Source organism: Hyaena hyaena, unplaced genomic scaffold (assembly GCF_003009895.1).
Source record: "Hyaena hyaena isolate Hyena2069 unplaced genomic scaffold, ASM300989v1 scaffold_444, whole genome shotgun sequence".
Classification (NCBI taxonomy): Eukaryota; Metazoa; Chordata; class Mammalia; order Carnivora; family Hyaenidae; genus Hyaena; species Hyaena hyaena.
Genome location: NW_024081078.1, coordinates 1,000,912 through 1,010,993, shown reverse-complemented (window position 1 = coordinate 1,010,993; position 10,082 = coordinate 1,000,912). Strand labels below are relative to the sequence as shown.

Here is a 10,082-nt window from a genome sequence, read left to right as displayed (position 1 = left end):
TGTCGACAAGAGAAGCTTTAGAAAGCCAACACATGCAGAATGCAATCTATTTACAAAGTTTTAAGTAGAGGATTTATAACATTACAGAACTGAAAAATAAATAGCTAAAAATTGATTTAATTTAATTTAAAAAAGGGGTTCAAATGAAATCAAGCATGGTTTCAAAAATCAGTTTTTTTTATTTTATTAAAATTTTTTAATGTTTATTTTTATGTTTGAGAGAGAGAGAGAGAGAGAGAGAGAGAGAATGCATGGAGGAGGGGCAGAGAGAGAGGGAGACACAGAATTTGAAGCAGGCTCCAGGCTCTGAGCTGTCAGAACAGAGGCTGATGTGGGGCTCAAACTCAATCAGGCCAGGTGCTTTGAATGCAGAGCCTGACCCAGGGCACTATCTCATGAACCACGAGATCATGACGTGAGAAGTCAAATGCCTGACCATCTAAGCCACCCAGGCACCCTAATCAGTTTTTATTTTAAAAGACTAATCTAATATGTATCTAATTTAATTGTGAATGCTGTTCAGTGTGTGAGGGCTTTCTTGTGCCCTAGAATGCTAAAGCTTGTTTAATGATGATAATAGTTGGGTGTTTCCTAAAAGCAAGTTTTTTTTTTCTTCTATGTTTATGATGTATCCAATCAAGGAAGAGGTAAAGATTGGACAAGCACAAATGAGAATTTGACTTTTAGCAATTATCCTATAGATATTTTCACATCTAGTGTTTGCATATACTTCAGCAATATTTATGATAGCAAAAAATAAGAAATCACCTGAATGTCCATTTGTAAGGGACAAATTCATTCAGTCATGTTACAAATGAACCCTGCAATACTGGAATCCCTTCCACATGATAACACAGATCTACATAAAACACCATGGAATAATCTCCATGATGTAGTGATAATATAAAAAACAAAGTTCAGGACAGATTGAAGAGTGTATTAGCATTTATGTAAAAAGCATATATAACATATACTTCTTATATAATTTTAGAGATAAAACCACTGGTTCAAGATTTTTTATTTTTAAAAAAGGCATTGTCTTCCCTATTATTACTCTACATACAAGGAGAAGAGATTGCCCAGTCCCCAGGGGAATCACTCCCACGCCCTCAGCTCCTGAGTCCCTTAAATTGGAAATGTCTTTTTACAACCTTGTATTCCAGTAGTTTAGTAACTTGATAAAGCAATCAGGGGGATGTAATGAAATTTTATTTATTTTGAGTCAGGGCTTTCCTTTCTGAGCTCTGCTTTTTCTTTTCTTTTTTTTCTTTTCTTTTTTTTCTTTTCCATTTTCTTTTTTTTTTTTTTTAATTTGCCTTTTCTTTTTCTTTTTTCCAGTTTTGAGGAGATAGGGAAGCTGTTGGGCAGGGGTCCCTTTTACACACAGAAGTTTTGAATGGAGGTTAAGAGAGTACATTTATGGGCACTTCTGGTAGGGGCAGAGAGACTGGGATCTTTATTATTTTCATTTTTGTGACAGGCAAGAGTCATATATTTCATAGATCTGTTGTATTTTTTTTTAGATCATTTGTAGTTTTTAGTTTAATTCTCTACTGTAGCTGATTCTCTAGTATAATGAGTTTAGAGAAAAGTGTTGAAAAACTTTCGTGAATGTTGGATGAAGATTGATGAATAGTAGTAGAAGATAATGTGTACTTTCTCTAAGTAAAAGAGAGGTCATTTTCTGGAGTGGGAAATGAAGAGGAATTGTCTTCTCAGTAGGCATTATCAACATAGTAAGAATCCTAGGAAAAAGATTAATTAGCTCAGCTTTTAAGCCCTAGGTTGAGAAACTCCTGGAAGCCAAAGTCCTTGGGAGTGGCCCCTGCTTTTGGGGACCTTACCTCTAAAAGCTGTAAAAGAGAGTCTGGATTCTCACACTGAAGATCCCAGAAAAATTCCCCCCATAAGTCTAGTGGGGAAAGGGAAGAGTAAGAATTGTGAAACACACTCAGGGCTTTTCTTTTAAAAAGGCCTATTCTTAAATACAGAACACAAATTGAGGGTTGCTGGAGGCGAGGTGGGAGGGGTGGGCTAAATGAGTGATGGGCTTTAAGGACACCTGTTGGGATGAGGATTGGGTGATGTATGTAAGTGATGAATCACTAAATTCTACTCCTGAAATCATGATTACACCAAATGTTAACTAACTTAGATTTGGGTTTAAATACAATTAAAAAATTTTTTAAATTTTTGAAAAAAATAAAATTCCCAAGGTAGAGGGGGGATGCCTACAGTCCAGAGGAGAGGATGGCACCAGAGATTCATACTGAGACCTCATTCTACCTGGGGACAATGAATTCCTTCCCATTCAGCCCCCTATAGCTTTCCCATCTCACCCAACGGTAGTGACTGGAGGTTGGGTCAGAGAGGAAAGGGCTTCAAGGAAACAAACTGGGAACACTGAAACCAAGGAAATCATAGGTGAAGCTCTCTGTAGGAGAGTCAGAAACGCTCAGGAAGGCTAAAGTCCAGAGGCACAGGCCCATTAAAATCTGAAAATTAATTGAAAGATTAAAGCTGTTCCCCCTTCCTCAAGCCTACCACTATAACAATAATATATATAAAATATAACAATTGTAGTCTCAGCTAAAATGTCTGCCAAATACAAACAGTGCTAGTGAAGTTAGATATCCATAAACAGAACTTAACATTCTACACAGGCATTAGTTTAAAATAGAATATAGAATTTTATGTAAAAAGCAAAACTACTAAACTCCTAGAAGAAGATATAGGAAAGAAATCTACATGATCTTCAGTTTGGTAAAGCTTTTAGATATAACACCAAAAACATGGTCTATGAGGGGTGCCTGGGTGGCTCAGTTGGTTAAGCTTCTGACTTTGGCTCAGGTCATGATCTCACAGTCCATGAGTTCAAGCCCTGCATGGGGCTCTGTGCTGACAGCTCAGAGCCTGGAGCCTACTTTGGATTCTATGTTTCCCTTTCTCTGCTCCTCCCCAGCTAGTGCTCTGTTGCCGTCTCTCAAAACTGAATAAAAACATTAAAAAATTTAAAAACTTTTTCTCTGCAAAATAAATTGTTAAGAGAATGAAATAGAAGTTATGGATTCAGAGAAAATATTTGCAAATCATGCTTCAAATAAAGAACTTTTACTTGTGTTCACGATGTAAAAAGAATCTGTAAAACTTAATTTTTAAAAAACCAAATAACTCTATTAAAAATGTGCGAAAAAAGGAGCACCTGGGTGGCTCAGTCAGTTAGGTCTCCAACTTTAGCCCAGGTCATGATCTCATGGTTTGTGAGTTTGAAACCCAAGTCAGTGGGGCTCTGTACTGAGAGCCTGGAACCTGCTTCTGATTCTGTCTCTCTCTTTCTGGCTCTCCCCAAGCTCACTCCCTCTCTCTCTCTCTCTCTCTCTCAAAACTAAATATTAATTTTTTTAAATGTGTGAAAGATCTGAACAGATGCTTTAATTAACAAGATATAAAGATGGCGGATGAGTATATTTAAGAATATTCTCAATATCATTTGCCATTAGACAAATCCCAAGTAAATCAGTGAGATGCTGCTGTATTCCTACTAGAATGGCTACCGTGATTTTTTTTTAATTGGTAATACCAAGTGCTGGTGAGTATTCAGGACAACAGCCAGTCTCGTTCACTGCTTGTTAAGAATGAAAAATAGTGTAGCTACTTTGTAAGGCATTTTTGTAATTTCTTACAAAACTGAAATTAATTTCACCAGATAATCTAGCAATCATGCTCCTAGGTCTGTATCCAACTGATCTAAAACCTTATGATCATGCCACTACCTTAATGCAAATGTCTATAGCAGTTTTATTCATAATTGCCAAACACTGGAAGCAACAAAGATGTCCTTCAGTCGGTAAATGGATATGCAAACTGTAGTGCATTCATACAATGGAATACTATTTGGTAATAAAAAGGAATAAACTATCAGTCACACAAACACATGAATTATTCTTAAATATATATTGCTATATGAAATTACACTAATGAAAAGCCAGCTATATACTACATGATTCTATTTATCTGATATTATGGAAAATATGTAACTATAGAAATGGTGAACTGGTCAGTGATTGCAAGGGGTTGGGTTGTTGAACAGGTAAAGCAAAGGGGATTTTCAGAATGGTGAATTTATTCTGTATGACATTGTAATGGGTACATGGTGCCATGTGTTTGGTAAAATTCATAGAACTTTCAGTACAACAGTAAACCTCAATGTATATTAATTCAATAAGTATATTTAGGCAATCAGATTTTATGATTAAATGCAGACTGTGACAAAAGTATCTAAGTAGATTACCCATGAATGAAATAACTTCACTGGAGAGTGTGGGGAGAAAATGTGCTAGCCTAAGTAATTTTGAAAATGAGTGCAGACTAAGACTAAAAAGCAAAAGGGACTGTACTTTAAAAATTAAAAGAAATAAAAAAGACACTTTTAGGGTAAAAACAAAGGAAATCTGAACGAAGTGTAAACTTTAGTTAATAATAATGTATCAATATGGCTCATTAGTTATGGGAAATATACTATACTAATATAAGATGTCCACAGTGGGGAAACTGGATGTGGCATATGTGAATTATCTGTATTATCTTCACAATGTTTCTGTGAAACTAAAACTTATACTAGAAAAAGTAATTTCTATAAAAAAGCATTTTGAGGTAGAACTAAATAATTCTGAAGTTTGTAATGCAGTGAATAGAAATAAGGAACAAAGGATGGTATGCAGGTCTGAAGAGAGGAGTATAATGTATATTTGATCTATTAGTTTCTTTTCTAGTCTTTTTTTTTTTTTTTTAACTTGCTCCATTAAAAAGAAAAAAAAACAACACTGACTCTGGGCTGTGATTCACAATAATCTTAAAGTATTCTAAAAAATTAGCAAATAGAAGTAAGTGATATATAAAAATACTTATATATCACAACCACTTAGGATTTAATATTAAGATATAAAGATGTTTTAACATGAGAAACTCAACTGATATAATTCACTACATCAATAGAAAAAAAGGAAAAAAATATACAATCACCTCAGTAGATCTAAGAAAATAATTTGATAAATTGAAAACTTTTTAATAATAACTTATAGCATACTAGAAACTAGCAAACTAAGCAATGGCTTTAAACTGATAAATGTATTCACAAATTTATATAGTTCACATCATAGTTAATGGTGAATTATTGAAAGATTTCTATTCAAGATTGAACTGGATATTGTATTCAGCAAAATAAAGTAAGATAAAGGAAGCAGAATGTATATAATAAAGAAAAAATAGTTTAATATTGAAAAATGTCTTTCTTCCCATAAAGCAGTAGTAATTGTGAGCTGAATTAAAATAGAAGATACCCTCAACAATAGTATCAAGTACTAGTGCATCAAGTACTTAGGAATAATTCCGACAGAACTTGTTCAAGACCTATGCACAGACATGTCTTCTAAGTATTTCTGAGAAAAATTAAAAGAAAACATCATAGGGAGAAACATCACATATTCCTATTTTGAAGACTCAATATTGAACTGATGTGAATTCTACCCAAGAGTTAGTGGCATTCCAATTAAAATTTTAACATATTTTTCAAAAGATGATTCTAAAATATATTTATCAAAGACCCAAAGAGCCAAGATAATCTTGATGAAAACCAGAGTTGGAAGGTTAACACTAGCAGATATTAAGATTTAATACAAAGGAACAATAATTAAGAAGTAGAACATAAGTATAACAGTAGAACTGAATAGAGAGTTTATAATGAGACCCTGCATATTCACTTAAACTTCACTTATGATGAATGTGACAACACAGTATGGTGAGGAAATAATGACTTTTTCAATAAATGGTGCTAGATCAATCGGATAGTCATATTTAAAAAAAGTTTTTGAATGCCTATGTCTCATTACACACAGAAATTAAATCCAGATGGATCATAAACCTAAGGTACAAAGTAAAACAATAAAGAAAGTAAACAGAAGAGCATATTTTCATGAAACTGAAGCAAAGATTTTCTAAAAGCAAGAAACTAACACAAAATTAACCGTAAAGAAAAGGTTAATAGGTTGCACCATATTAAAATTGAGAATTTTGGTTTATTGACTAGTACTATTAAGCAAGTGAAAAGGTAAACCCACAAATGAGAACAGATATTAATATAATTGATGTCCAATAAAAAACCCATAAACAAAGTTCCTAAAGAAATCCTACAAATCGGTAAGAAAAAAAAATCACACTACACAAGAGAAAAATGGGCAAATAGTTGAACAGCACATCAACAAAGTGAACATCCATTTGGTAAAAGCACTATGTGATACCACGACAAGTATACACTAGAATTGCTAAAATAAAAGCTACAAACAATACCACATTTTAGTTGGGATATGGATAAAGGAAGCACACATACACTTCCGGTAAAAGCATAAACTTGATCTACATTAGAAAACTAGTTGATAGCATCTATAAAATTGACCTCTGCATACAGCAATTCCACTCATATTGACTAAAAGACACATATAGGAATGCATTAACCATTGAAAGGAAACAACTCAAATGCCTGTTAATAGAGTTGTACATTCATATAAAATGCAATTTTATATCTCAATAAAAAAAGAACCAGTTAGTGCCACATTTGCCACATGGTTGAGCTACACAAATATAATGTTGAATGAATAAAGCAGGCACCAAATAACACATATCATATTTGTAAGAGTTCAAAAACATGTAAAAGTAATATATTAGTTAGATATCATATTTGTGGTTACATTTTAGGGAGTATTAGCTGGGAAGGGGCATTGGGAGACTTTTGTGATGCCACTAATAATTTTTTTTTTTTACCTTATTGACTATTAATGAATGTCTTCTTTGTGAATATTCATGAATATATACAGTTAAAATTTGTCTTTCTGTACATAAGCTACGTTTCAATAAAAATTTTACCCAATGTATTCAAAGCCATTAACTGAGTATTAGGTTAGGTAGAAATATTTGCTAACATTTAGCTCCAATTTATAAAATTCATCCTTATTTACATGCTAGCAAACACATACCTTTAATTACTATTTTGGTTTCACCACTGTTAGTGATTTTGAATTTTTTACCCTTTACCAAAAGTTTTTTAGTTCTTTGAGACTTGACTCAAATCTCCAAAGCTAATAGTTCTTGTTTTAATTCTCAAGTCTATCACCATTTTTCAGGTCCTTGTTTCTCCAAAACTAAATAATAGGCTTTTCTGATCTCCCAATTCATTCTACTTGGACACAGGATCCAGATTGATTTTCTTAAATAGCTGTCCTAATTTGCTAACAGTCTCTCCAAAATAAAAACTTTCATTTTCAACTGCATCCTGATTTAAGTTGAAGCTTTTTAGTCTTGCATTCAAGGCTTTCTATGATCTCAAGGCATCTTATCTTTCCAGTCTTTAGGTGAACACACACTGCAGGTAATCTAGATTACTGTCTGTTTTCTAATAATAAATTGTGTCTTATTTCTGTGGCATTGAAAATATCTTTCTTCCCCTGTGTGAGATATTCTGAACTTCCATCTCCACTGGTGAGTAAAGGACACTTACATAAGTATTTTAAGGACCTGCGATGTTTGGCCAAAACACAATGGTGAAGAACATCAAAGCATGGAAATCCCAGAGATATCTGGGGATTTGGCAAATCCTTAGTTTTTGAAGTTCTATACAAGGCAAGTTGTATTCTTCCATGTCACTGGTGTGGTCTTTTGCTGTGTTCTCCTGTCTTATTGACCCCCTTCATAAATATCCTCGAACAAGCCTAATATAATTTCATTTTAGTCACTTTGGTCATAAATAGTTTTTGAATAGGAGAACTGTTACAAGTGTTTTCAATTTTTATGTGGTTTCTTTCAATCCAAGTAGAGGACAACATTGGTTCATAATTATCACAAAGCATTTCTCCCTCTAAATTATGGATGAAAATGTATACTTATTTATTTATGTTTTATCTTGGGGGGTGCAGTATACATTATTGTTGGTACATGATAAGGCAACACTCCCCTAGCCTTCTCTTCTTTAGGTGGTCTGGAATGGAAACTGTGTAAAGGTCAGGAGATTTTCAGTGTGTTGGAGGATGAGTTGAGGCAAGAACTTCCCAGGAGCTGAGAGTCTCTCTTCTTCTTACTCTCACTGGGGCTGGTGGTACAGGGGACTCTTACTCCTTAGAGGACATGTGGGTGATGAGGTATACCTGGTTGCTGTAGCTAAATTAATTCTCATACCAGGAAATGAGCTTGGCAAAGTGGTAGTTGAGAGACATGCCAGGCCCAGCATCAAAGGGGGAAGAGTGGGTGTCACTATTAAAGTTGCAGGAGACAACCTGGTCCTCAGTGTAGCCCAGCATACCTTGGAGGGTATGCCTGCTTTCCCACTTTCTTTTCTTCATTTTCTTTCTTTCTCTCCCTCTCTTCCTTCCTTCCTTCCTTCCTTCCTTCCTTCCTTCCTTCCTTCCTTCCTTCCTTCCTTCCTTCCTTCCTTCCTTCCTTCCTTCCTTCTTTCCTTCCTTCCTCTCTCTCTCTCTTTCTTTCTTGAGACAGAGTGCGAGTGGGTGAGGGGCAGAGAGAGAAGGGGACATGGAATCTGAAGCAGGCTCAAGGCTTTGAGCTGTCAGCACAGAGCCTGACAAGAGGCTCGAACTCCCATACTGTGAGATCATGACCTGAGCTGAAGCTCAGAAGCTCAGCCAACTGAGCCACCCAGTGGCTCCTTCACCATTTTATTGATGTCGTTGTATTTGACAACTTTCTCCAGATGGCAGTTCAGATCCACGACTAACACTTTGGGAGTGGAGACATGGTAGGCCACACCAGTGAGCTTCCCATTCAGTTCAGAGATGACCTTGCCTAAAGCCTTGGCATGGCCAGTAGAAGCAGGGATGATGTTTTGAGCAGCCTCTCAGCCTCATGTCACGGCTTCGTGGAGGAGCCATCTATGGTCTTCTGGGTGACAGTGATGGCATGAGGTGTTGTCATGAGTCCCTCCATAATGCTAAAGTTGTTACGGATCACCTTGGCCAGTGGAGCCAAGCAGTTGGTGGTGCAGGAGGTATTGGTGACAATATTGAGGGAGTTGTCATAGTTCTCATGGTCCATAGCCACTGCAAACATGGGTACATCAGCAGAAGGGGCAGAGAGGATGCCCTCTTGGCCACACCTTTTAAGCGAGTGCTAGTCTTTTTCTTTGTGGTGAAGACTCCATTGGACTCCACAACATACTCAGCACCAGCATCTCCGCATTTGATGTTGGCAGGATCTCATTCTTGGAAGATAAAGATGGGCTTTCCATTGTTGACAGGTTTCCCATTCTCAGCCTTGACTGTGCTGTTGAATTTGCCATAGTCGAATCATACTAAAACACATAGATCATGTAGTTGAGGTCAATGAAAGCATCACTGATTCTGACAATATCCAGTTTGCCAGAGTTAAAAGCATACCTGGTGACCAGGCATCCAATATGGCCAAATCTATATACTCTGACCTTTACAACGCGTTTCTGGACACAGCAGACATTGCACCAGAAGATGCGGCTGTCTGTCAAATGGGGAAGAGCAGAGAGCCATTATATGCTTTTTAAAATCTATCTAAAACACTGTGGTAAAGACCAGGCAGTCAAATTAACCTGTAAAGCTCGATGTCTCACATGTTCCTGATAGGCTTAGGAGTGTTGATTACTTCCGAGAATGTGGTTAGAATTAAGCATAATAAATGCATATGTTACATACAATGTCAGAATCCCTTAAAAATATCCTAGGCTTTGACAATAATGCAATTTATTTTCTGTCAGAGTCGTTTTAAGTGAGATGGCCATTATTCCTAATCTGAAAGAACAGTGCTATAGTAGAAGTGCAAATGAATTTGTAAGGAAATGCAGAGATGAAAACAATTAAGAAGCAGCAGATAAGACTTCACAGAGAGGATGGCATTTGACCTGAGCCTTAAAAAGTGAATAGAAGTAAAGTGGGAAGAAGAGAAGCAGGCAATTATAAGTTGAGGGGACACTGTAAGAAGAGGCAAAGAAGTCTGAAAGTGATGGAGATGAGGAAGAGACAGTTGGATCTGAGAGTTTCCAACCTAGCAGATGA

The 10,082-nt window shown here is 35.9% G+C and overlaps 1 pseudogene; it reads right to left on the bottom strand.

Annotated features, from left to right (window-relative positions):
- Positions 1 to 8,156: 8,156 nt before the first annotated feature.
- Positions 8,157 to 9,481, bottom strand: LOC120246025 (annotated as a pseudogene).
- Positions 9,482 to 10,082: the final 601 nt, after the last annotated feature.